This window comes from Rousettus aegyptiacus, unplaced genomic scaffold (genome assembly GCF_014176215.1).
Source record: "Rousettus aegyptiacus isolate mRouAeg1 unplaced genomic scaffold, mRouAeg1.p scaffold_m13_p_5, whole genome shotgun sequence".
Classification (NCBI taxonomy): domain Eukaryota; kingdom Metazoa; phylum Chordata; class Mammalia; order Chiroptera; family Pteropodidae; genus Rousettus; species Rousettus aegyptiacus.
In genome coordinates, this window is record NW_023416308.1 from 40,947,994 (window position 1) to 40,973,884 (window position 25,891).

At 45.5% G+C, this 25,891-nt stretch overlaps 1 protein-coding gene and 1 pseudogene across 2 annotated transcripts in view; both read left to right on the top strand.

The window, feature by feature from the left end:
• DSCAML1 (DS cell adhesion molecule like 1) overlaps positions 1 to 25,891 on the top strand; it is a 325,010-nt gene that overhangs the window by 67,406 nt on the left and 231,713 nt on the right. The window lies entirely within an intron of this gene.
• On the top strand, positions 19,909 to 20,028 carry LOC118603749 (annotated as a pseudogene).

Sequence of the window (25,891 nt, forward strand, 5' to 3'; positions counted from 1 at the left end):
CTGGGCCGGGACAGGAGAACCTGTCTGCAGGACACAAGCCCAAGGTAGCACAGAGATCTGAGGAGGTCACCTGGAGGGTGCTGAGAGGAGACGCTGCAGAGAGGTTGCTAAGTCACCATAGGGCTCTGGGGAACTGCGTAGAGCTGGAGGGAGGGCTGTAAGGGGGGAAAGCAAATGTTTTGCTTTTCAAGTGGGAAAGCAGGGAAATGCTGCACGTACACCATGGATAAGCTTGACACCAGCCCCACGAGGCTTGTAGCATAGCCACAGAGAGGATGACTGTGGACACAAAGGGAAGAAGGGTGAGCATCGAGACTCAGGATGGGGTTGCTAAACACTGGCATCCCTGACCAACAAACCGCTTTTTCTTTTGTGAAGTTCTGGTAGGTCATAGGAATATTCTGGACATAGGATGAGGATTTCAGAATGGCATTTGTCATAATCTTTCATGGCATCCCTGCGGACAAGCAGGAGATTTGTAACCTGGATAGTATCTAATGATGAGCATTTATAACAGGTCGAAGAGCGAGAGGGGATGAATGCCTCATGGGCTGAGATCAGTCTGGAGGAAGAGTTCTAAGGACAAGATGTGACTTTGGTGAAGATGTGAAGGACATAGTAGTAAGATTGTGAATGACCTAAAGCAACAGGGGATAATAAATACCTTATATAATAGTAATCAGAAAAAATAATAGCTAACACTCTGTAGCACTTACTACATGCCAGGCTCTGTTCTTAACGCATGTGTTAACATTTCATTTTTTCAGCATCTCAATGAAATAGGTGATATCATTATTTCTATCTTACAGATAAGTAAACTGAGGACAAAGAACTTAAGGTAACCAGTTACAGAACGAGGATTCATTCCCAGGTCATCTGATCCCAGAGCCTGTACTCTTGAACTCCTTGCTACGAAACATGATACAAAGCAATTTCAAAGGACTAGAATTATGGGCAGGACATGAGATAAAATCTAATAGGAATAACATGGGAATTACTGTTTGTAGAATCAAAGGGCATTGAGACAAGATGGGGGGAGGGGTATAAGCCCCATACCTGAAAAACTCTTAGGGGTTTGGCCTGAATCAACAGGATGATGATGCTTCCAAGAGAGCTCCAGGGTACTGACAGTCTGTTTATTCCATAACTGTGGATTCCAGGTTCCATGTTTTTAAAATGGCATTGACAAAATGAAGCAGGCCCTGGCTGAAGGAGGGCAGTGGTTAGTAGAGTGGAGTCAAGGACCTCTGACTGTAATAAGTAACTAACTAAATAATACGTCAACCATTGAGGAACAGTCGAGATATTTGGAGACAAGTAGGGGTAGGGGTGGTTATTATCCTCGGACCCCTGGAGGGCTGGCATATCAACCGGGGGCTGGATTGACTGCATCTCCAAAGGGAAGCCTCAGGGGGCAGACACACAGGGAGGCACATTTCTCCTCAGTACAAAGAAGCACTTTTTAGCATTTCAGGCTGTTTCACTTTGGACCTGTGGCCAGAGCATCCTTTGGGGTAATAACACCTAACTCTTTAGCACTGCGCTTGGTGCATTATATGTATGCAAAATAATGGTGGCGATGGTGATTATGATGATTAAGTTTAGCATGCGAATCTAGAATCTATCATTTCTCAGGTCATACCATCTCTCTGAGTCTCAGTTTTCTCATCTGTAAAATGGGGATTATAAGGCCTACCCTGGACAATTGTAGAGGATGAAAATTAAATGAGATTGCCTATGTGAGGGGCCTAATATAATGCCTAATGTGTATAATAGGTGCCAATAAGTGTTTCCTCAGAAGATTCCTTAGAGGACAAAGGCCGTGCCCTGCCCCTGATGCAGGTTTAGCTCAGCCCCAGGGGCCCACTGCTAACAGTAACCATAGTAGCTGCCATTTATTTCTCGAGTGCTTACTGTGTGTGGGGCACTATGTCGAGCACTTGGAAGGCATTCATTCTCTCCTTTAATTATCACAACACCCACTGGAGGTAATTGAGGAAACTGGAATTGGATGGCAGGAGAGCCCAGGTTTGAATCTAGGTCGGGCAGATTCAAGCCCAAGACTTAAACACCACTCTGCTGCCTCTCTGGGACTCTGCTAATTATTTAGGAGAGAGAAGGAGGAGACAAAGTGGAGTTCAAAGAAGCCAGGGATCTGGTCCTATCTCTTCCTCTTCGCAAAAGCAAAAGCGTTTTCTGGAGCTCTGGAGAGGGGAGCTGGGTTCCCCTGCCTCCCTCCCTTTCCAGCCCCACAGCAGGCTTTCCTCTTTCAGCCTGTCTGATTCTATCTCTGCACTTTGTCCTGCTAATTCGGAGGCTGGAGGGCGTGTGCACTCTTTATACCGTTCAGCCCTAATTAGAAGTTCCTGACAGCTTGTTTGGGGCCCTGTCAGGTTCTCTGGCTCGCCTTGCACCAATAAGTAAAAAGGAAAATTGCTATCTGCTCTGTACCTGGATGCCTGGGTGTCATTATGAGCGGCATGTGCAGGCTGCAGGCGCTCGCTGGCTGTGCCTATTCTGGGCATGCCCGTGCCAACTCAGCACCAGCAGGTGGGTGGCCAGGGACTCTGTCCCTTCGGAGTCTACTGAGGGCTCCAGTGCCTGGACTGGTAGGGACTAAGTGATTGAGACTTGACTGAGCCTGGGAGGGGTGCAGGACAGACCCTTGGGGCTTTTGTATCTAGTGGAAAGTCCTTTCTGCCTCCACCAAAATGCCGTAGAACACAGTCAACTCCTTTTCTGGTTACTCATTTCAGGGACAGGTAGGCATATTGGAAGGCAGGGTTGGATCTTATATTTTTTTCGGCGACAAGGGAATGATATAGCTGAGGCCTAGGCTCCTGGACCTTCTGCACACTGACCTGCCTCAAAAAAGGCTTGAGAGTTAAGCAGTTAAAACACAAGTTTATGGAAGTAGACCCACCTGCGTTCAAATCTCTGCTCTGCCATTGGTAAGCAGTGTGCTCTTGGGCAAGTCATTTCACCCTTCTGGATCCCAAGCTGTCTGAATTACAGGGCAAAGGCCACTGCTGCTGTGCTCAAAACTGAGTTTGGTCTCCCCACACACTTACATCCTCCCAATGTGGGGGCTCATGAAGGGTCCTGGGAGCTGTTTTGGGGTCATTCAGGCCAGGAGAACCCTGCCCATTCACACCAGCTCCACAGGCAACCCTGCAGTCTCCAGGCTGTCCCGAAGGGGTGAATGGAGGGGAGGCCACGTAGCGGGGTGTGTGGCTGGGGAGAGGCTAGAGCTGGCGTTGGTGAGGTCCCACTGACCTCGCACACAGCCAGGCTATTACTACTCAAATTTTATGCAGTGTTCTGGACTCTGCTCCACCTGCCAGGAATGTGCAGCCATTAAAATATTAATGTCTGGCATGTGGCAAACATTTCAAATATACTGAGACATGGGAGCAGTTGAGCTGGGCCTTGTTGACATACCGCCTCACCTGGGTATTGTTTGCTATGTAAATGCCAAGGATTCCTCCCTAAAGTTGGCCCTGACTTCTCTCCTTGCCTCTCGCTTCCTTTTGTGAACCATGGTGAAGTCAGTTTGATGCCTACCCCAACAGTGCCTCCCTGGAATGTTCTTTGAGAACAAGCCAAATAGGTATGTTACAGCACCAGTTGCCAGGAGGCATTTGAAAGGGCTTGTTTCAGGGTATTGTCAATAATAGCTACGGGGGGCATGCCCTGAGATCAGGTCTGGGTCAGGCGCAGGGGTGGGTCTAACACAGCCACAGCTCACCTGCCAGGAGCTTACAGTTCACAAGGGGGTTGATACTGTGCGCCAATGCCTAGCACACGGCTTAGAGCAGGGGAGGCAAGATGCACAGATGGTCCCACCCCTCTCCCTTGTCCATAGCAGCCGTCGCTGGTTGAACAGAACAGTTTTTTCTTGCTGAGCTCTCAAGCAGCCTTGCACTCCTTATCCACGCAGGAAGCCACCTCCAGTCACTTGGAACGAGCCCGAGATGAAACCAATTTGTTGTCCTTGGTGGAGGAAATGATGAGTGATACCAGGGAAGTTCTGATGAAGAGCTTAGGGGACCCCGAGGCGGGATAGAGCCCTTCTAGATGAGAGGAAGCCTTCATGGAGTAGATAACCTTTGAGGGGTGGGTGGGATGGAACATGGAGAAGAACAGTGCAGGTGGAGGGCACATTTTGGGCAAAGAGTCAGAGGCAGGAATATACAGGGCAAGTGCAGGAATTACAAGCAGCATCCTTGGCTTGTCTCATTCTACCGCATGGCAGGAGCTGGCCTGATCAGTCATCCCAGTGATGGCGCTCAAGCCTGCCTCATCTCTGACTTCCCCAGGAGGGTTTCTTTAACTGATAGAAACCTCAGGATTTCTTTCCTTCCTCTAGGAATGGGTCACCATCCCAAACTAAACATTTAGAGAGCAAACCTGGTCTCAGGCATGTCTAGAATGGGGGTGTCTGTCATCGCCAATTGTCTAGCCAGGGTTGGCACACTTTTTCTGTAAAGGACCAGAGAGTAAATATTTTAGGCTTTGAGAGCTATTAGGTCTCTTACAACCAACAACTCTGCCTTGTACAGCAAAAGCAGCCATAGATGACATGTGAATGAGTGGACATGGCTGTGTTCCAAAAACCTTTATCTATGGACATTGAAATTTGAATTTCACGTAATATTTATGTGTCATAAAATATTATTCTTTTGATTTTTTTCCCTAGCATTTCAACCATGTAAAAACCATTCTTCACTCTTAGGTTGCACAAAACAGGTAGTGGGGCTGGGTTTAGACTTCTGATCTAGTCAAGTCATCACATCTCAAACTTGACTAGTGCTTCTGTTTTGCAGAGCTCGTGGCCCTAATGTGGCCATGGGTCTGTCTCAGGGAGAATAGAGAGGTGGGGTTAGAGTTAGCCAGATCAAGGTCTTAAAAAGCAAAACTCAAAGCTTTTGTTTGAGAATAGTTCTCCAAGGTGCCTCTGCTCTTTCCTGAGACCCTAGTGGTCAGAGAGGGTCACAGATGAGGAGACTGATGCTCAGAGAGGGGAGCTGATTTGCCTAAGGTTGCTCAGCTGGTGAATAGCACAGTCGGGACAAGGACCCCTGCCTTCCAGGTCTGGATTCCTTTCACTCTGCATGAGATAAAAGGGCCTCCAGGTTACATGTCAGGACATTCCCTTGGCCTTTGCTGCCAGTGTTGTTTAAACCCATTGCTGTTGCATCTTTCAGAGAAGAGGCGGAAACCGATGGGCCCAGTGTGGGGAGCAGAGGGAGAATAAAACATGATAAATTGCTGCTAATGCTGCTGGTTGACTGAGATAAAGGCTTGATTGTTTGGGCAGCATAAATCAACACCCGGAGCTGGATGGGAAATAAAGCAATAATTTAAATCTATTTTCAGGGTCTTGTGGGCTGAGTGACCAACCAGGAATTGATATCCTAGGATGGAATAATGGATGGGGGCGGGTTATATCTAGTTAAGCCACACCAAATGGATGTCTCTGTATTCCCTCAGGCTTGTCACCAGCGCAGTGGGTGGGCTCCAGGCAATACTGTAGCTCCTGTCCCCACTGTGAAAAGAGATCCCAATAATCCACCTATTCAAATTGTAATAAACAATCAGGGCAAAATAAATACAGGTAACAGTGTGTGGTATGCACCAGGTAGTAGTCTAAGCACTTGGATGTATTAACTCAGTTAATCTCAACAATACCCCTAGGGTAGGTGCTGTTCTCCCCATTTCACCACTGCCGAAATGGGGACACAGAGAGATAGACTAATTTGCCCAGTGCCATCAGTTAGGAAGTGGTAAAGCCAGGCAGTCAGGCCTAAGAGACTGAGCGGCTAACCATAATGCCGGGCCATTATGCTAACCTGCACACTGCTGCTCCGTGGGCTGTAGGAGAGCTGAGGTACAAAGATGAGCGGCTTGGGAGGTGTTTTCAGGTCTAAGTGTGAGGTGATTCCACCTCCACACAGCCATAGGCCGTTGGTCCTACAAAGCATCAAGATGGATGGGCTCTGCAGAACCTGTCAAGGCCAGACAAGGGGACATATTTGAACCTGTGATGAAGGTTGTAAATTTTTATGTTCATTATGTTTGTTTTGTTTGGTGTAATTAATGGATCTATTAAGCTTAATCAAGCTCTGACCTCTTTTATAACTATTGTAAATCAGCTCAAATAGCTCTGGGAAGAGAGGTGGTATCATTTTGCAGGCCTCCCTGGGAAAGAGTGGCCATTCCATGGGTACGGGACAGGGGGAGGGATGAGGCAAACATGGGTCCCATGGGGACTGATTAGAAACAGAATTGGAAGCTATCCACAGGGCATTGGGAATGGAGGGGGAAGGAGCCATGGGGAAACTGAGTCTGGGAGCCTTATTGTGAGAGCTCCACTCTAGTGACACTTAATCATTCATATTTCTATGAGCCCTGGTGGTTTTGGATGGGGGGTTGCTTCAGTAAAGGAAATTGGGAGGGAGAAAACAATAGGATCTCACATACCTTCACCTCTTCACCCTAAAAATGGCTCCCTGAGGCATGAACACACTCTACACAGCCTCAGAAAGAGGACTGGGCATGGGTAGGGGAAAGGTACCAGCTGAGGAATTGGAGTCAGGGATATGCCAGCCCAGAGCATGGAGCCACAATGCAGGGTCGTCCCTTTTCCATCTCTGCTCTCTTTGGTTTGGTGAGCAGAATGATTGAGTGTGATTGAGAAGGGCTACAGACACATTCTCAGCTATCAGGAGTGGATCCCCAGGATACGGGGATACCAGCAAGGATGCTATCAGCCTGCGTGCACTTTAATAATAATAATAAAAAAAGAAACTAACAAAATACCATTCCCCGTTATTAAAATGCAGAAGCAGATAAAGAGCAGCTCCTCTGTAATTACCAAAAATTCTTATTTCCATAAGAAATCAGCACTTCATAAATGTTCCAACCTGAGCCATTCTCTCCAGGGAAACAGGATTTCTATGAATATAGAAATTTGGTAATTGCCCCTGAAACCATGCTTTTCTGTGTTAATGAATAGCAAGAGCTTGCTTTTGCTTACAGCCCCACACACAGTTTCTTTCCTCATCACTGGGTCAGTGAGCACCCATCCACCCCACCATCCACCTACGTTAGATCCATTAGGGCCTCAGGGTTTGGATTTCGGGAGGAGCGATTTCTTCTCCAGGGGAAGAAGGGAGTGGGAGAGGGCCTGCCAGTCAGGAGCCTAGTTTTGCATTTTCCCAGTTGCATTTGTATTCTTCCTTACCACAGGCACGCATTTTTATTTCAGTGCAATGGTGCTTTAAAAAAAAAATAAAATAAATGCACTATTAGATTAAAAAAATGTACAGCATTATATAGCCCATAATGCCATAGTAGACTTTAAACCTCTAAAAGCATATGCATTAAAGCAATTTTCTAAACTAATATAGCAAGAGGTCCACAAAGGCGCTGCAACATTTGATAATAGTTGCCATCTTCAGTGAGGATAATGATGTTAACAAATGTAATGGGAGTAATGAGTGGAGATTCAAAAAGCTGCTTTTGTTTAATTTTTTTGTAATGCAAATTCTGTTTGGGAATAAAAGAGGGGGGAATGGGGGAGGGAAACCCTCTTATTTGAAATGAATCTTAATCTTAGCTGATGATAGGCCAGTTGTAAGCCCAAGTGGCTTCATTGTGGAATTAAACAATCCGGAGACACAATTATTAAGGTGATGGGGAGGAAACTGAAAAAAACTAAAATAAAAAGGAGCTGCAGAATAGTCTTCGTTCTTGAGCCTGGAGTTGCAGATGTTTGAGTAAAGAAGCTTTGGCATGCTGTGGGCGTTGTCCTTTGTTATCTGTGCTGGGAAGCAGAGGTCTGTCCATGGTGGGCAGAGGGGACTGGGACTCCTAAACCTGGTTTTAGGAGCAGCTAGTGCTGGGAGAAAGGGGTGGGGAGGAAGGGAACTGCTCTGGGCCTTCACCCAGGTGGCTTGCTCTATGGGACCCGGAGTTATTTTACAAGCCACTGGTTCCATTCAGGAACTTCACTAAGCCATTCTGCCCTTCAGTTCTTCTCTTCCATAGAATGGGAGCAGTGAGTTCTCATAGTGTATTTTGAGGTTTGGTGGGGTTCATATCTTAATTCCTCAAGAGAAAGGAGAGTGGCACAAAACGGAGCAGCCATAACTTCTCCCAACCTTTTTTTTTTTTTTTTGCCCTTGACTGGACTCAGCTTATCCCGCGAAGGAGAAATCATAACCATGATTTTGATCACAAAGAAAAAGCCTGTTCAAGAATGCCATTCCGGAAGGCGCCTCTGGGGTCACTCGGGAGTGTGCTGTGTTTTTTTTTGTTTTTCTCTGGAGAAGGCAGGAACAGTGAAGCTTGAATCACTGAGTGTGCTTCGCCAGGACTCTGACCATCTTGGGACCTGGGGTGGAGGTGGATGAAGGACAGTCTTCACTGGGTATAGCTATGTGACCTCGAAGTGATCCAACTGCACTTGTATTGATGACAGGTACCATGCAGCTTAGGGCTCAGTGAGCTCTCTCTTTTGAGTATGTTTCATCTCCTCAATTAGATTGTTGACTCGCAGAGGACAGGGACAGTACTGTATCTATGGTATGTCCACAGGGGCCCCTCCAGATGCCGGGCTCAGCAGACACTACCTAATGGTTATGTGCAGGCATTTTTTAGTGTTTCACTTAGCGCATTTAATTTAACACTAACAACAACCTACCAGGTGGGCATCATAATCACCCGCATTTCACAGGAGGAAACTGAGAGAAGCTAAGTCACATGCTCACACAGGTTGTAAGTGGCAGTGCTGCGTTTGAAACCGGGAGTCTCCGTCCTGGGTTCTAGGCCCTAAGGATCATGTTGGATACATTTGGGAGTTGCTAGAGTTGGGGGGGGGGGGGCGGGTTCTTTGTCTTGGATGTGTCAGATCCCACTGCCCCTAGCCAAGAAATCATGACTGGAAGAAAGCCCAGCCAGAGAAAGGCTACCTGCTGACTAAAGGAAGGTTTTGAGGGGTAAAATTATTTTTAGGAAGAGTATCGTAAAATGATATCTTTTGAAAGGGTACAGAGAAGTGGAGAATACGACTTACAGTCACTACCTTCCCAGTTTACAGCTTTAATTAATCTGAAATTGCAACATAGATTTTTATGATTAGCAGGGACATCTCAGTGAGCAGAGAAGGAACCTTTAACGATGATCCCAAGATGGATCTGGGAGATGAAATATCCATGCAATAAACAAGGCAGTGTTAGAAGAAGCAAAGTAAAATGCAAATCCCAGGCTATCAGAACAGTAATCTGTCAGTAGGACAAGGTCTTCCTGAACCTGTACCTTGCCGAGGGGACAGCCATCATTGTAGGGCAGAACTGTGCTGAGGCTGGGTCAGATCCAGTGGTTTATTCTTTGCATGTGTTACCAGGGAAGCCCAGCCTGGGGTCAGAGATGTCCAACTGGCTTCCTGCTCCTTTTCCCGTTGGTCCGGGTCTGTCCCATTGTTATGTCACCCTCAGGTGTTGGCACCTCAGGGACCTGGGCCTGGACCAACTCCTTGGAGTTTTATTTTTCTCACAGCTGCTGCTGAGGCTAATGGATCAGGAAACTTGCTTGTTGCCCTGGCGATGCTGATCTATTTGTTTCTCTCTTATGAAGCCTTACCCCAAAGCCAGTGAGCAGGGAAGGAAGAGGCTGTGGTTATGTAAACATCTCCCTCTCCATGACATTTACTAGAATAAATAGCCACTTAAAACCCCCTTTTGGCTACTTTTATAGACTGAGTGTTTGCGTCTCCCCTCCACTAAATACATATGCTGATGCCCTAACCCCTGCCACCATGTGACTATATTTGGAGATAGGACCTCTTAGGAAGTAATTAAGGTTAAATGAGGTCAGAGAGTGGGGTCCTCAACAAATAAGATTACTGTCCTTCTAAGAGAGACACCAGGGAATTTGCTCCTTTTGCTCTCTGCCATGTGAGGACACAGCAAGACAGTGGCCATCTGCAACCCAAGGAGAGTGTCCTCACCAGACACTGAGCCTACTGGCACCTCGATATTGGATTGCCAGTCTCTAGAACTGTGAGAAAATAATTTCTGAGATTTAAGCCACCTAGCCTTTGATATTTCGTTATGGCAGCCTGAGTAGACTAAGACATCTACCATCTTGTTAAGTGAGGGCTAATGGCTGACCAGACCCCAAATTGATATTAGCCTGTATTTGAAGTCCTTTAATATTTTACCAAGTTCGGCATAAGCCAAGCACCTCATTACAGTTTATCCAAGAATGAAAAGTCCATGAGGTAGATAACAATATCCCCATTTTAACAGGTAAGGAAACTGAAGCTCAGAGAGTTTAAATTTCTTACCCAAGTCAAAGAGCTAGTGAGTGCAGTTAAAGGAGGCTCTTCAAGTCTGCTAGGCCATGATTCAGGGATAAGATGCTGCCTTGGATGAAATCAGAATGATTTACTAGGTGGTATGTAATAGGAACCCATACCCCTACCCATTCCTACCCTCAGTCTCTCACTCTGCTATGTGTCTGGTTCCATGGAGTAGGAGGGAAGAGAAAGCCTGGGGGTGAAAGCCTGGGGAAGAGAAAGCCGGGGTGTGCTCATAGGAAGGTGCCTCCCACCCTCCCTCCCAACCTCCAGTAGGACCCAGGTAGCCCTGGGTCCTGATGCAACAGTATTGTTCCACTTATGTGCAATGTGCCACCTCTGACATGTACCCTCACCCATGTCTCTCCAGAATGCCTGAGAACACCCACTCTTAGGACAGTGTGTGTCCCTTCTGAAAATGAAAACATCATGAATGAAAGCCTTAGGTGCAAGGGACTACCTCAGTTCCTCAAAAGCAAAATATTAGCCACAAACATTTCTTATGGGCTTTTTTTTGGTGCCAACCTCTGTGTATTTACTCTTTCATGTGACTTGCACAATAGTCCTTTGAGTTAAGTATTACTATTATCCCCACTTTATGGGAAAGGAAACTGAGGCTTAGAGACATTAAGAAACTTGCCCAAAGTCAAATGAAATAGTTGGTTTGGAAAGAGCAGGAGGACCTTAGGTAACTAAGATAGTTTGAGATTTGATTTCAAGCCCACTTTACAGCAGGGCCGTCAAAGAGATTTGGCATCTTTGTAGGTAGTGAGTTCCTTGTCACTACAAGTGGCCCAACAGAAGGGAGACACTCCCAGAATGCAGATGCAAATGATGTGACAGAACTGAAGCTTTGGATGTTGGGGTTAAACTAGACAGGTTTGACGTCCTTTCCAACCCCAAGTCTTCTCGACTCCACATAATTAGTGTGGAAGAACTGAGTGTCACACTGTCCTATGGAGCAGGAAGTATAGAGCACACAGAGAGAGGCAGGATACATTTGAAATGTGATTTGTGCTGTGTAGCTAACAGTAGTCCAACTCACCATTGCCCTAATTTAGTCTGTGTCTTCACCCCTTGATGAATCTACACTGGGACTTCAGCCTCTGCTTGAACCTTTTATGGACGGAGAGAGTGCTTACCCCAGTACCCCAAGACTGGAAAGATGTCCTCATGCTACTGCTTTAGAAGCATCTGGTCTGCCTGCCTTTAGGCAGCTCAGATACCTACTTCCACCAACATTTCGACGTGCCTAGAATTGGGCTAAGGGCACTGGCTTGGGGAGACATTTAGAAGACTGGCTTAGAAGCCAGGCCCTGTGGGAGGAGGATGGAGGAACACAGAGGAGAGAATAACTTCAAGATCATTCACTCTTCTCTTTTCCTTCTCTCTGGTAGCCAGGAGACTGATTTTACTAGCCTTCAAGAGATGGCATTTATTTAATCACCTGCAATTTAAGCTGACCGGGCAGGGAAGTGACTGTCCCTGACCAGTGTGCTCTGTCACAGGTGTCCACTTGACCACTACTACCCACCTGCTGGGCTAAGGGGCAATCATGTCAAGGACTTGGAGCACTGGCTCCCACAAAGTACACACTTTACAGATAACTTAAAACCTCCTCAGTCACCACTGGAAGCCTAGTCAAAGTTAAACAAGACACTGGGCTGGAGCAAGAAGAGAATGAGATTGCCTGTACCTATGCATGTGTGTGCCAATGCACATGTGAATCTGGGCCCACTTGCAATGTCATATTTTCGCATGTGAGTTAGTCACAGAGGCATGAGACTTTAGAACTGGAGCACTAGCCTCACAATTTCACTTTAGAAGGCCTTTGCTTTACCCCCTTCTTTTTGCAGAAGAGAGAGCAAAAGTCTAAAGGTAAGAGTGTGACTCTATGGTTCATGACCTCCTCAATATTATATGCGATTTGATTCTAGATCAGTACTGTGAAGACTTCAAGAATCTATACTTTAAATAAGGGCCCCAGGTAGTATTTATAATTGAGCAAGTTTGGGAAAACTGAATTAAGGGACTCACCTAAGATATTAGTGGCAGAAGTGGAGCTAGACACAGGCCTCCTGCTTCCCCTCATGCTACACAGGTGTGTGCAGAGGAGGGCGTTTGCTTGGACACATGAGTGTTTGCACAGATGCATCTGCCTTTGTGGATGGCTGCCACCCTCCAGGCTTGCAGTTCACCAGGAAAAATCAATCTGGCCCAGAACATGTGTGATGAAGGGATTCAACAGAGGGTCTTCCCATTTATACTTCTGCCTTCCAGCCCTAATCCTGCTGGACGATCTAGACTAAACATTGAACTCTGATTGCATTCTTCCCTGGGAATAGGCCAGCACTGATTCACGGGGAGGTTAGAAGCGATCCAAACTCTGATCTCTGTCTGCCTATAAGCCTCAATTTCCCCCAGTATAAAATAAGAAAGGTCGATTGGAAACCAATCAACCAACTAAATTAAAACCTAGTCAAAACCCACTAGGAAAGCCTGCTCATATAATTTGGAAGGAAAAGATGAGCCTGCTGGACAGAGCCGCGGTGAGGAGTGATTTTCGTGTCAGTAGCTAGCACGAAGAAGTTTGGATGGGTATGACAGGATACTCAGTGGTTCATTGAGGGCCTCTCATTCCCATGGTCTCTCAAAATATAGTCATTGGGCCAGACATCCTCACCTTTTCAATTGTTTCAGACAGGACTGAGTCAGACAGGTGTGGGCATGCGTCTGAAGTTGCTCTGCCTACCCAAGTTCACTAACAAAGGTTGAGAGAGAGCCTCACTTACAAGCACAACTCTTCTGTGCCAGGAAGGACGCTAGGCATGTCACCCTGCAAGGTATCTCTCCCCATTGTACACATGAGAAAATTGAGGTTAAGAGGGGCTGAGCACTGGCCTAAGGTCCCATTTCCCATCCTAGCCTGCATCCCACCTCCCCCACTGTTGCCCACATGGGAATTTAGAATTTCAAACCTCACTACTAAAAAGAGGAAACATTCTGAGACTTGGGTGGTAGGTGAGAGTAATAAGAAGACATTCGCCTGTTTGAGATTATTTAGTAATATTTTTGCTTAGAAGCGAGCAAATGGACACGAGATGTGGGTGATGAGATTTGAACCCTTATCAGGCTCCCTCTGAAATTCGATGTTTTCAGTCCTAACTGGAGATCATTCCAGGTCACTCCTGTGGTGGTTTTGAGCCTTGAAGAAGTCCTTTGTTTATCACAGAGAGGATCTACTGTACAGAACATGTTAATCATGGTAGATGGTGGGGGTGAGAAAAGGGATTTTTCGCAGGGAAAGAAAATCTTTCTCCGCCACGTCTCTGGATGGTGGAAGTGTCTTGTTTCTGACAAAAGAAAAAAATTGATATTATCTTAAAAGAAAAACAATATTCATACTTAGAGTTAATTGGCTTTGGATTAGGATTGTCCAAGACAAATTTAGACTCTCAGGTTCATTTATCTGCCTCCTCCCCACCGGCCCCCAGCACTAATCTGGCTTCTATAGCCATCGAATGTTCTCTGAGAGTGCAAACTCATTTTAGTAACAGCCTATGCAAAAAAAAAAAAAAAAAATAGAAAGGTGATTCTGCTGGGGGGAAAATCATATATTGCCAGTCAAGGGCAAACCCACATTATTTTTAGATTATGCATCGTGGGGAGTTATCTCATTCTCCACCCCTGCCCAGCCCCTAGACTTCCCTCCCCTGGCGTGGGTTCATCAGGGCACCCAGGCAAACCTCGACAGCGCTGCTTAGCTCACTGCCTTTGCCACCCACCCAATGTGTACCCGAGAAATGGATACGTTTTTGCAGTGTTCCTCTGAATGAAGAGTTCTCTTTTAGTCACCACCAGCCTGGCTGGGACCCCAGTGGATAGATAGTACCTTCCCCCCTCTGAGTTACCAAAATAAATGGCTTTTGAGGCACCATGGGGAAATATGCTAAACCTCATGTACAATTAAAACAGTTATTAATACTTGCATTGTTCCTGAGTTGTGGGTGTGTGTGACATCTACTTTCTCCCTTTGGCTGGAGCGAAACAAGAGAACATAGGTCTCCTCACTGGGGCTCTTAGCCCAGTCACCAGAGGAAGGTGAAGTATAAGGAGGGAGCTCAGCCCCTCCACCCTCTAGCTCCTGGCCTCCCCTACCCCCACATCTGCCTGGTTGGGCCCGTGACATCTGGGCTGGGGAACTAGAAGGTTTCAACCATAAGATCTTTCCAGACTTCAGTTTTGCCATCTGTCTAAAAATATTTTGAAGTGTGTGTGTGGTATGGGAGAGGGTGAAGGTGGGGATGGGAGCTGGGGAAGATAAAAAGAACAGACTAGCAGACACTCTGGCCCACATTGTCGGGTAGTAGGAAGAAAAGAAGCAGATGTGAGGGCACTTTGAGCTTTTCAGAGAATGAGTCTGAGGAATGATAATTAAGTCTTTATCTTTTTTTTTTTCTTTATTCTTTTTAATTTTTTTTTTTTTAGTAAATTTTATCATTATCATGTCTGGTTTGCTTCAGGTCAGTCTGTTTATCCTCCCTCCCTCCCTTCATTCCTTTCTTCCTTTTCTCACACTTCTTTTCTTTCTCCCCCTTCTTCTCATTTTCTTCTTTCTTTATAGGGTTAGGGCAGGAACTTTGGAGTCCACTATGTGATGCTAGACAAGTTATTTAACTCCCTAAAATCTCAGTTCCCTCATCTGTGAAACAGGCATAAAAATACTTTTGAGAATTAACCTAGATAATAATATAAAGGAAGAGTTTAGCACTAGGCCCAGCACATGGTATGTGCTCTATAACAGCGAAGGGGGTGATAGTTGTTATTATGGTCATGATTGTCCTTGTCATTTTTCCTTCCTCCCAGCATTGATTGGGCTGCCCCTGGGTATGAGGTAGATAGACATTCCAGTCTGTCCTTAGGGCACCCACCGTTATATGGGGTGACACGCTTGTTTCCAGTCCCACTCAGCTGCTTTTAGAGAGGTAAGATTTTGGATGGAGAAACCCTGATTTCCAGGTATTAGAAAAGTTCAGGAGTGGAAGCGAGGTTTATATTTTGTGTTTTGGTAATAGCATAGCTAATGGGCCTAAAATCCATTTGTCACTTGGGAACCGAGGTTTCCTGGGACCAGGAAACTAGCAACTGCAGAAGCAGAGTTGTTTTCAGTGTCAACATTTGTCACACATGGTGGGTAAACAGTCTCCCAGGTCAGAATCCAGCATCTGGGAAGGGAGGATGGTGGCGGGCAGGGGCTATAGTATAGAACAGGCAGCTCTCTGAATAGCAGACAAAAGGATTTTGATGGGACTAAGAACAGGAAATATCTTCCCAGTTTCTGCTTATTGCTTAGGTGGGTGGTGCAGGCAACCTGGAAGATGGCGAGATGAAATAGCCCTGGGGTAATTGACAGTGGGAGGCCTGAGCTCCCAGCTTTATTCCTTCTAAATCACTGGTTTGCATAATGGAGTTGCTGTGAGCAGCCTGACATCCTCTTCCGGCTCCCATCTCCTTTCCCCGCTGCTCACACTTCACTGCTGGCAGCTGCACCCCATGCAAGCCCCTTTATCTGCATCTTTTTGGGGCGAGCCACACTCACTCACATTTTCAAAGAAACTGCAAATTTACTCCGCTAGTTTAAAGAAACCTCCAAATTTAAATTTACCAAGTAGAGAAATTTAATTGCATTCTAGTAAGTCTTCCATTTTACAATGAGTTTAACCATAAGAATCCTTTAACTAGCAGCTTCTACCAGATCATTTAGGGCAGAGTTATAACTGAAATGAAGATAAAGCACCTCTGATATTATAATGACACTCAGTGGGAAATACTGTTTGATTCATAAAAAAATTGATAATTACACAATTTTATAAAGCTATATTAAATCTTCACTCATTCCTTCATGCAGTGAACATACATTGAATGCCTACTGTGTGTCAGGAAATATGAGGTGAATAAGACATAGTCTTTGTTTTTAAGGACATTTCAAGGAACACCACCAAATCGACACTGATAGTGTGGAATGGGAATTGCTGTGAGGAGGGTAAGCAGCAAACACAGTGAACTCACAGAGGAAGATCCTAATCAAACTAGAGGGGGAACAGTCAGGGAAGGCTTCCTGGAGCAGGCGAAGCTTAAACTATGGAGAGTCAGTGTTTACTAATCAAAGAAGAGGGGAAAGGGCTACCCTGGAAACATCTCACAGGAAAACTGCATGTTCTAGAGGACTCTAGTGGGCAGTGCATGGAGGGTGTGGGCATGTCGAGGAGATAAGGTTAAGATGGAGGGCAGAGGCCAGCCAAGGTCACAAAGGGTTTTTTGTGCCTGACCAATGGGTCCGAGCTTTTCCTAAAGCAGTGGGGGACATTAAATTATTTCAGATGAGGGGACTGAGATGAGCCTATTTGCATTTTGGAAAGATCATTCTGGCAGCAAGGAGGGTTGATTGGGAAACAGGCAAGAAAGAGGCAAGCGCCTGACAAAGGTATCAGAAGGACTACAGAAGCAGATTCCAGTACCAGATGAGGTGTTCGAATCCATCTCATGTAAAACTGAGGGGTCTGGATGGGAGGGAGAAAGAAACATCCAAAGGACAACAGAGCAATTATCATGGCTGCCATCAATTGTTTGTTTCTCCTGCACATCGCCCTGCTGTTTTTCCTCCACACGTTTAGTGTGGGGCGGATGGCCGGTGAGTGATGAGGCTGGGTGCTAGGGGTGACAGCCACAGGACATCCAGGCCACCAGGCCTGAGGGTAGTACCATGAAAACGGTGAGCCCGGAACTGAAGCAGCACAACCAAGAGTCAGTAGGTAACAGAGTAGGACAGGTAGAGGGACTGTGCCCCAAAAGTGAGGTTAGGCTCTTAATGTGGCATTTTTGTTAGAAGATCATTTAGAGGTGGGAATGGGGATAGAAAAGCAGGCCTCCTCTGCGCCCCCCCCAACTGGTTATGCCAAGGGGGATCTTTTCCACAACCCCCCATGAGCCCTTCCCTGGAGAACAACCAGCTGTTCCTCCTCTGAAGGAGGCGGCTTCATCTCCCACCTGCCGCCAGATGCATCTCATTCTGAGTTTAGTGACAAATATTGAATTCCGTTTCAGAAGTGTTAATTGGGATTTTTAATTGACCATAAGCAGGTCATCAAAGACTGTCTGTATCTGGCAGTTGTTTGTTCTCCAGGGGACAATCCCTCCCAGAGCGGTGTCATCAGTCAGCAAGCGGGGTTCCCCTGCCCCCCAGTTGCTTCTCTTGTTTTAGTTTCAACTCATTTAAAAATAAAAGAAAATAAAGCAAACTCTGTTCTGTCTTAGAAGGCAGGACTTGAAGCGGTTTAAGTACTGGCAGTGAACACTGAATGGCTCCGTCCCTAGTGGCAATCTAGTACTGCACAGTGTTGTTAGTACATACCAGAAAGGGCTGCTCGTCTCCTGGCCAGTTGGAGGGGAGCTCCTGGCCTGCATTAGGGCCTCTGTCCCCGGCACCCCACATGGCATTGCCCACATGGCAGCAAGTCTGGCTTAGATCCACCTCTGCCGCGTAGTTGTCACTCCAGCTAGGAAGTCTGTGCTCCTTGCTTCTCCACCCTGATCAATGGTGTTTAGATATATCCTGGGAATCTGGTCTGTCATGATTTAGGTATTAGTAATTGATCGTGCAAAGTAGGTCAGTCAATTGCTAGTTGGCCTTGCATATCTGATATCAGACCTAATTCTCGCCTTGTGCTCTGAGATGCTGTTTCTCTGAGCTTGGGCTAGAATTGGCCTGGGTACCCTATAGCTCACAAGGGAGCCGGGGAGAAAGAGCAGTGCACTGTTATCCAGGGGGTTCAGATGAAAGTGTTTATTGGCATAAAGAACAGGAAGTGGGATGGTCTAATCTGATGGAAAGTTGCAGCTGACTTCCACAAATATGTCTGGGCCTCAGTTTAGTAGCTTTGAGATAGTCTCTGCCCAGCAGAGAAAATGAACTGAGAGGCTAGGCTTGAAAGGTTTTCAGAAATTTTAGAGCACTATTGTGATGAATAAACTCATTTATTCTTCAAATATTTATTGAGCAGATGCCAGGCACTATTCAAAGCCCCATGGATTCAGTTAAAGATGGCCTAGCTTCTAAACCACTCTCCACCCAACTCATGAGCTCCGAGAGGGAGGCCTTCAAGTGTGAGGTCTCACTATTAAGTGCCTTCCTTCCCACCAAAAAAACGAACACAGTGGTCCTTGTACACCTTTGTGCCTTCCTTTTTGTTACTAACTCTGCACTGTCTGCAAATTTAGGCTGCCTTTGTTTTGGTTACCGCTCAGCCTCTAGAAGCAAGGTCAAGCAGGAAGTAGGCTTTATTCGAAAGCTGAGTGGGGTATATGTGTGTGTGTGGAGTGGGCTGGGGTCATGTTTAGATACCTTCTGCGTCAGTCTGGGTCCTCCAAGAAGCAGATGTCAGATACAATTAGAAGAGCAGCTGACTTATTGGAAGAAAGTTCTGTGGAGTATAAAGAGGACAGGGAGCAGAAGTAAGTGGGAAGAACCCTCAGTCCTGACGCAGGTGTGAAAACTGAGAGGAGAGAGGGAAAGAAGGAAAGACTTGGGCAGGAAGGACTCAGACTGACGAGCAGCTTGGAGAAAATCTCGGCAGGCTGCCAGTGAGGGGTCCTGTGCTGGGTGGGGATGGCCCAACTCTGGAGCCTGTGCTGTGCTCTGAAACTGGCTGGGAGCAAACTAGAGATAGCCTGGTATTGATGTGAAAGCTGCGCTGAGTGTCAAAGTTGCAGCTGGTGGAGGCTGGCAGCCAAAAACATTCCTCAAAGTGCTTCTCTCACAAAGGAAGCTCTAAGCAGCAGCAAGCTCGTATGACTGCCACATCCTGTTTTCTCCACTGGATCCCTTCCGGCTTCCGGCACCTCTCTTGTTGCTGTAACTCGCACCCCTATGCTCTGGGGTGGCCTCATGGAACCCAAAGCTCCCATCCACTCTCCTGGATCTGCAGTCTCTTCCCCTATGCTTGTCCTTACCTTCCTCTTCCCATTTGAAACAGAGCCTGTGTTCCTAGCCTCTTCCCTGTATAATAACCCCTCCATATACTGGTCACCAAGATGAAGGCTGTCCCCACAGGTCTCCTTCATGGCCACCTTGGTTAGCGCCTGCCCTTGTTTGCTCAGACACTCGCTACTGGTCCCTTCTTCTCGTCACCGCTAGTTCCACCAGGGCCTGCCTTCTCTCATCAGGAGCTGCCTATCCTCAATGGATGTCCAGGTCACTGTACAGGTTAAGGAATCCAAGCTAGAGTGTTAATGAGTCATAGTGACTTGAATTAACTCTTCTGGGTAACGTTTACACATTGACAGAGATTTTCAGTGCATTATCCCAAAGAATGTAGTGTTGGGCATAAATGTTCTGTGCTTGGCATACCTAGTAGGATGGAGTTGGGCAGAATTCCCTTTGCTCTCTCAAAGCCCTGCCAGTGAGCTGTCCTGGGAATAAGGAGTGGGGGATATAGAGGGCAGAGGGTCAAGGTTTTTTAAAAATTATGGTTTTAAAAAAACATTTAGTCTACAGCCATGCCACCCTGAATGTGCCCAATCTCGTCTGATCTCAGAAGCTAAGCAGCATTTGGGCCTGGTTAGTACTTGGATGGGAGACCACCTAGGAATACCAGGTGCTGCAGGTGTTAAAAAAAATTCAAAAATGAATTGAATAAATATTTCTCCAAAGGAGATATAAAAATGGCCAATAAACACATGAAAAAGTGATCAACATCACTAATCATTAGGGAAATGCAAGTCAAAACCACAATGAGATACCACCTCATTGGATGACAACTATCAAAAAAAATCAGATAATAACAAGTACTGAAAGCATATGGAGAAATTGGAACCCTTGTACACTGTTGGAGAGGATGTATAATGTGCAGCCTCTATGAAAAATAGTATGTGGTATCTCAAAAAATTAAAAATAGAATTACCATATGATCCAGCAATTCCACTTTTGGATATTTACCCAAAAGCATTGAAAGCTAGGTCCCAAAGATATATTTGTTCATAGCAACACTATTCACAACAGCCACAAGGTGAAAGCAACCCATGTGTCTCTTGACAGGTGAATGGATAAACGGAATGTAATCTATACACACAATGGAATGTTATCCAGCCTTAAAGTGAAGGAAATTCTGATATGTGCTTCAACGTGGATGAAACTTGGGGACATTATGCTGAAATAAGCCACTCACAAAAGGACAAATTTTGTAATATTCTGCTTTTTTGAGGTACCTAGAGACAGAAAGTAGAATGGGGGTTTCTAGGAGAGAAGAGAAGATGGGAAATGGGGAGTTTTTGTTTAATGGATATGGTTTCAGCTTTGGAAGATGGAAAAGCTAGAGAGATGGATGTGATGATGCTTGCTGAAAAATTTGAATGTACTTGGTAACACTAAACTAAACACTTAAAATGGTTAAGATGGTAAATTTTATGTTATGTGTATTTTACCACAGTAAAACTGAAATTGGGAGAAAAATTATGATTTAGTCTAAGAGAAGAAAGGAACAAGTAGATTGACCCCGGGTTTGCCTGAGAATCTCTACTTTGCATCTTCCAATCAGGGTATACGACCAGACGGGACCAAAGTCCTGAGCATGTGTTAGAAACCAGAAGGGGGCTGCCGAAGGGGTCCCTTCAGAAAAGTAGCTATGCGAGGGCAGGCAGCAAGATGAAGGGGGTCTGAGCACAGGAATGGGAGTCATCTAAACCACAGTTTGACCTCAGTGCTGCCAACTCAGTGCTATGTGACTTGGGACAAGTGATTTACCCTCTTTGAGCCTTTGTTTCCTTATCGATAAAATGGGGGTGACAATGCTTATAACACTGGAGCTACTTTGAAGTTAAATACAACCTGTCTGTGATGCACATAAGGAGGTTTCTAGCATATAGAAAGCCCTTATTAAATGTTAGCTCCTGTATTCGTCCCTGAAGTTTCTGGGAGGAGGTGGGGTTTCCAGGCTGTTTAAATGCCAGCAGCTGCCTTGGACGACAAGGAAGGTTGTACTATTAATGGGTGAACATGCAAGATGTCCTTTTCCATGTGATGTTGAGCAAGAATTTAACATGTTGGAAGAGAGCTGAATAGTGACTATTCAGCTCTTGGTGATAACGATGGTAGATTAGCATTTCTAGCCCCCATGTGAGTCCAGGTAACTTTGAAAGGAAAGTAATAAGTGTTTGGGAGCCTCTGCTTTGTGCTTCACACTGTGATAAGTGCTGGGGTAGCACAGACTGGAGGAGATGGGTGCTGCCCAGCTGCTATTCCCAGGCCAGGTGGTGAGACGAGTGTGAGATGGGAGTAGCCAACAGCTCGGCCTGGGGGCCTTCTGGGAACATAGAAGCAGCCTGTCCTGGGAAGATGGTGTACTGTTGATGGGTGACCAAAACCAAAAGGGGCAGAACTCCCTAACTTCCATTTTTCTTTCGTAAATAATCTTCAAATAACACATTATAAATGTATGGTTTCCAGCCTGAGCTGTACCCTCGGAAATTCTTTTCTTCAATTCCTATTTTATTTGTCTCAACCCCATTTCAAGCCTTTCCTTCTCTCGATACTCCCAGCCATCTGTGCCCCTCTCAGCAAAAACACTAAAAACAATACTTTAAGAAAACTGAAAAGAGAAAGCCCACCAGGTTGGACCAGCTCAGCTCTCCTGTCTGTCATCTCCAACGTAGCCTGTCTGTCTGAAGAATAAATGTAGTCATGCCCGGGGGTAACTCTCTTGCCTCCATCTCTCCATTTCATCTAGGACTTTATTGTTAGAGATCACTCTTTCACCTTTCCATCCTCACTTTCCCTTTCCTTCAGCTTTCAACCATGTTTGAAGTTTCATCAAAAAAAGTTTAAAAAAAATTTAGTCTTGTTTTTCAAGCTATTCTCCCATTACCCTTTTCACTAAACCTTCAAATTTCCAGTGGTTTTGCTAACTTTTATTGACCATCTACTATACGATCTAAGTGCTTTACTTACATTATCACTTAATCTTAACAACAACCTACAAGGTAGGTCTTGTTACTATCTCCACTTTATAGTCACAGAAACTGAGGCTCAGTGAATTAATCATTGAGCCAGTATGCCATGATTGGTAAGTGGTGGAGCCAGGCTTTAAACCCAGGTTCTTTACGACTACCCAGTCTTCCAACTATGAAAGAATTCTCTCAGTCACCCCCAACATCTCCTTCAATGCCACTTCTTATGGTCCTCATCTTCCATATCTCTCTGTACCCCATCAACACTGTAGCATTTGACACTTGCTCCTTTGGGTTCCAGGACACTGCTCTCTCCTGGTTCCCCTCTGCACAAATGATTGGGTGGTCTTTAGTAGCTCTTCTTTTTCTGTCTACCCTCTACATGTTGGTTTCTCCCCAGGCTCTGTCCTTAGCCCTCTCATCGTGATCTATATGTGCTCTCTGAGTGAGTTTATGCACTCCTGAGTTTAATCATCCCCTGGACACTGATGACTCCAAAACATATTTTTGAAGTCCCTACCATGCTCAACATGGCTCAGAATTAACTCCTGATTTTCTTCACTTCCAATCTGACCATGCTCCTTTATGCTTGAGATCGGTTAGCAAAGCCATTGCCTGCCTAGTAATTTAAGCTAGAAACCATGGAAAACATCATCTATGATGTCTTTCTCTCATCCTGAAACCTAATGGATAACCAAATCCTCTTGAGTCTACCTTTAAAACAGCTACGGACTCTATTTCCTTTTATTCCTGCTGTCACTGCTCTGGTTTAGGACCTTGTAATATTTCCCCTGACCTTTTAATTGTTTTGCTTCTGGTATCTTCCCCTCTAATCTATCCTCAACACAGCTGCCAGGTATCTTTTTAGAGCCCAGGCTGTCATTGTGCTATAAACATTCCCTGTCTTCCAATTATCTAGAGGCCAAAGTTCAAGTCCTACAGGCATTCAAGGCCACCCACAACCTGGCTGCAGTGCACCTCTGGCCTCATCTTCCACAACACACCCCACCTACCACCTACCTGTACCAGGCCTCATTCATACTAGCTACTCACAAGTCCCTGGAAGTAAACCATACATCTGTGCCTGCATCACAGAGCAGTCAGTTTGTGTTCTCTGTTCTATGATGCTTTTCTCATCCAGAATGGATGGCTTTCTCCTCCTCAAACTTAGTTCAAATCACCAACATGGCACTTCCTATACCATATTATGGTAAGTTGTTCGAGTGTATGCATCCTGGCCAGATGGGGCAACGGACCTTACTTTTATCCACTGTGGTTCTCCAGGGCCCAGCACTACTGTGAAAGTAGATGGCACTCTATAGGTACTCTATAAATGTTAGTTTCCCTTTGTTTTGAGACATAAACAGAAGAGGTGCCTGGAGACTGTAGATGGGAAATATATCATAATTTTCAAAAAAGTGGGAAAATATAGAGACTAAAAATGACAGGGGGAGGGAAGCCCCTACTTCCACACTAAGCCTCACTGAATTTCAAAAAGTACACATGGTTGTTAGGAAGCAGTTTGTGTTCACTCAAAACAAGTCGCATCAAAAACTCATCTCCTGTTTGCATAAGGACATTGGACTGGTAGGAGAAGAGAACATTATAGCCATAGGATATCTTGATTTGAATAAAGCTTTTGACAAAGTCTCTCACAGTGTTCTTGTCAGCAAAGCTGAAAAACATGGTTGCAAGGTAATCGTTGATCCAGATGAGAATGTTGAGCCAGAAGAGAATTTGGGGCCGGCCATCCAAGTTCACCCTCTCACATTACAAGTAAAGAAACTGAGACCCCGAAGTCTAGTTTTTCTAAAGAAACACAGCTTATTAGTAACTCAGCAGGGCCCATGGTCTACTTCTCCCGGCCTGCGCCGACGCAAGGCTTTTCCTAGAGTCCATTGGTCTGTAGCCCACTGAGCAATCGTGCCCAAAGAAAGCTTTCTAACAGGCTGACGTCTACCTGACAGGAGATGTCAGAGGGTGTGCTGCAGGGTTTAAGCCTTGACCTTGCCCATTAAGTAATTTACCAGTAATTTATTAAGCTTCAAGTAAAATCTAGAAGGTGTGTTTTTTAAATAAGTGAATGAAGCAGATGCAAAAGGTGGGGGGGGGGGCGCTGATAATGTGGGACTCTGGAATCAGGATCTGAAACACCTTTTAGGCTGGAATCATGGGCTGAAAGTAAAGAGAAGAAGCTTAACAGGAATAAATGGAAAGTCTTGCACTGAGGTTTCCAAAAAATCAATTCCATAAGTACAGGCTGGGGAAAACTTGACTTGATGTAGGTTCAGGTAGTAAAGGCCTATGTGTTTGAGTTACTAATAGAGGATCCTAGGGCTCTTTGGCTGTTAAAATAGCCACAGCAAGGTGCTGAAGGATGTTCTTGTTCTGAATTAATAAAAGCTAGATGCCAAAGCAGAGGCTATAATGCTTCTGCTGGACTCTGTGCTGATCAGACCACATCAGAGCTGGGCCTCCAGTTCCGAGCATCACACTTTTGGAGGGACTTTGACAAACTGAGCATGTTGGAGGCAGACCCTCAGGATAGTGATGAGTCTGGAGATTCTGTCCAATGAGGAACACTTGGGAAAATAAGAGCCCTTAGTCTAAAGAGAATACTAAAGATAGTTGCAATGTAGCAGGGGACGTAGACTGGCTCCATGAGCTCCAGAGGGCAGAACTTGGGAGCTATAGATCAGCCGATTCTGGCTCCATGCAAGGAAGCCATTTCAATTGGGTCTCCCCACCCAGCAGTGGAGTCATGCAGATCTTGAGCTCCATGTCAATGAAGGTGTGTAAACAGGACCTGGATGACCCCCTGGTCAGGGAATCAGCAGGGAAAAAGCTTAATTTAAGTGATCTTGAGGGTTCCTTCCAATTATTAGCTGCTATGATTCTATGACCTTGAATTCATTTACAAAACTAGACTCAGAAAAACAATTCTCCACTTTCTTAGCCCAGTACCATTTTCCAAGCTAAGTGGTAGTTTTAGTTTAAACTTCCAACCAACATCTAGTAATTGAGCACCTGCTATGGACAGGGTCCTAGCCTATATATCTTTGTTTTTTAGCTGAACAAAACTAGTTTATTAGATGACTTAGAAATGAGGGCAGGACACAATGTTTATTGTAGACATAGAGTGTAATTCATGTTCTAGGCACACTGCACAATTAATACCTATGGTGTTTTCCTTATATTGACCCTTAAAAAAAACCACTTTATTAAGGTATGATTGAGATACAAGAAGCTGTACATATTCAATGTATACAACTCAGTGAATTTGGATATAAGAATACACATGTGAAACCATCATCACAATGCCATAAATACATCCATCACCTTTGAAAGTTTGCTACCCGAGTGTCTTTTAGGGGGAGAGAAACACAAAAGAAAAGGCTTATATCCTTCTGCATCTCAGAACAACGCCAAGTGAGATGGCGGGGGCAGGGGATGTGACAGAGCAGAGTGTCACTTCTACTCTCAATCACAGTAAGCGAGAATTAGACAAAAGGGGCTGATTTAGCAAAG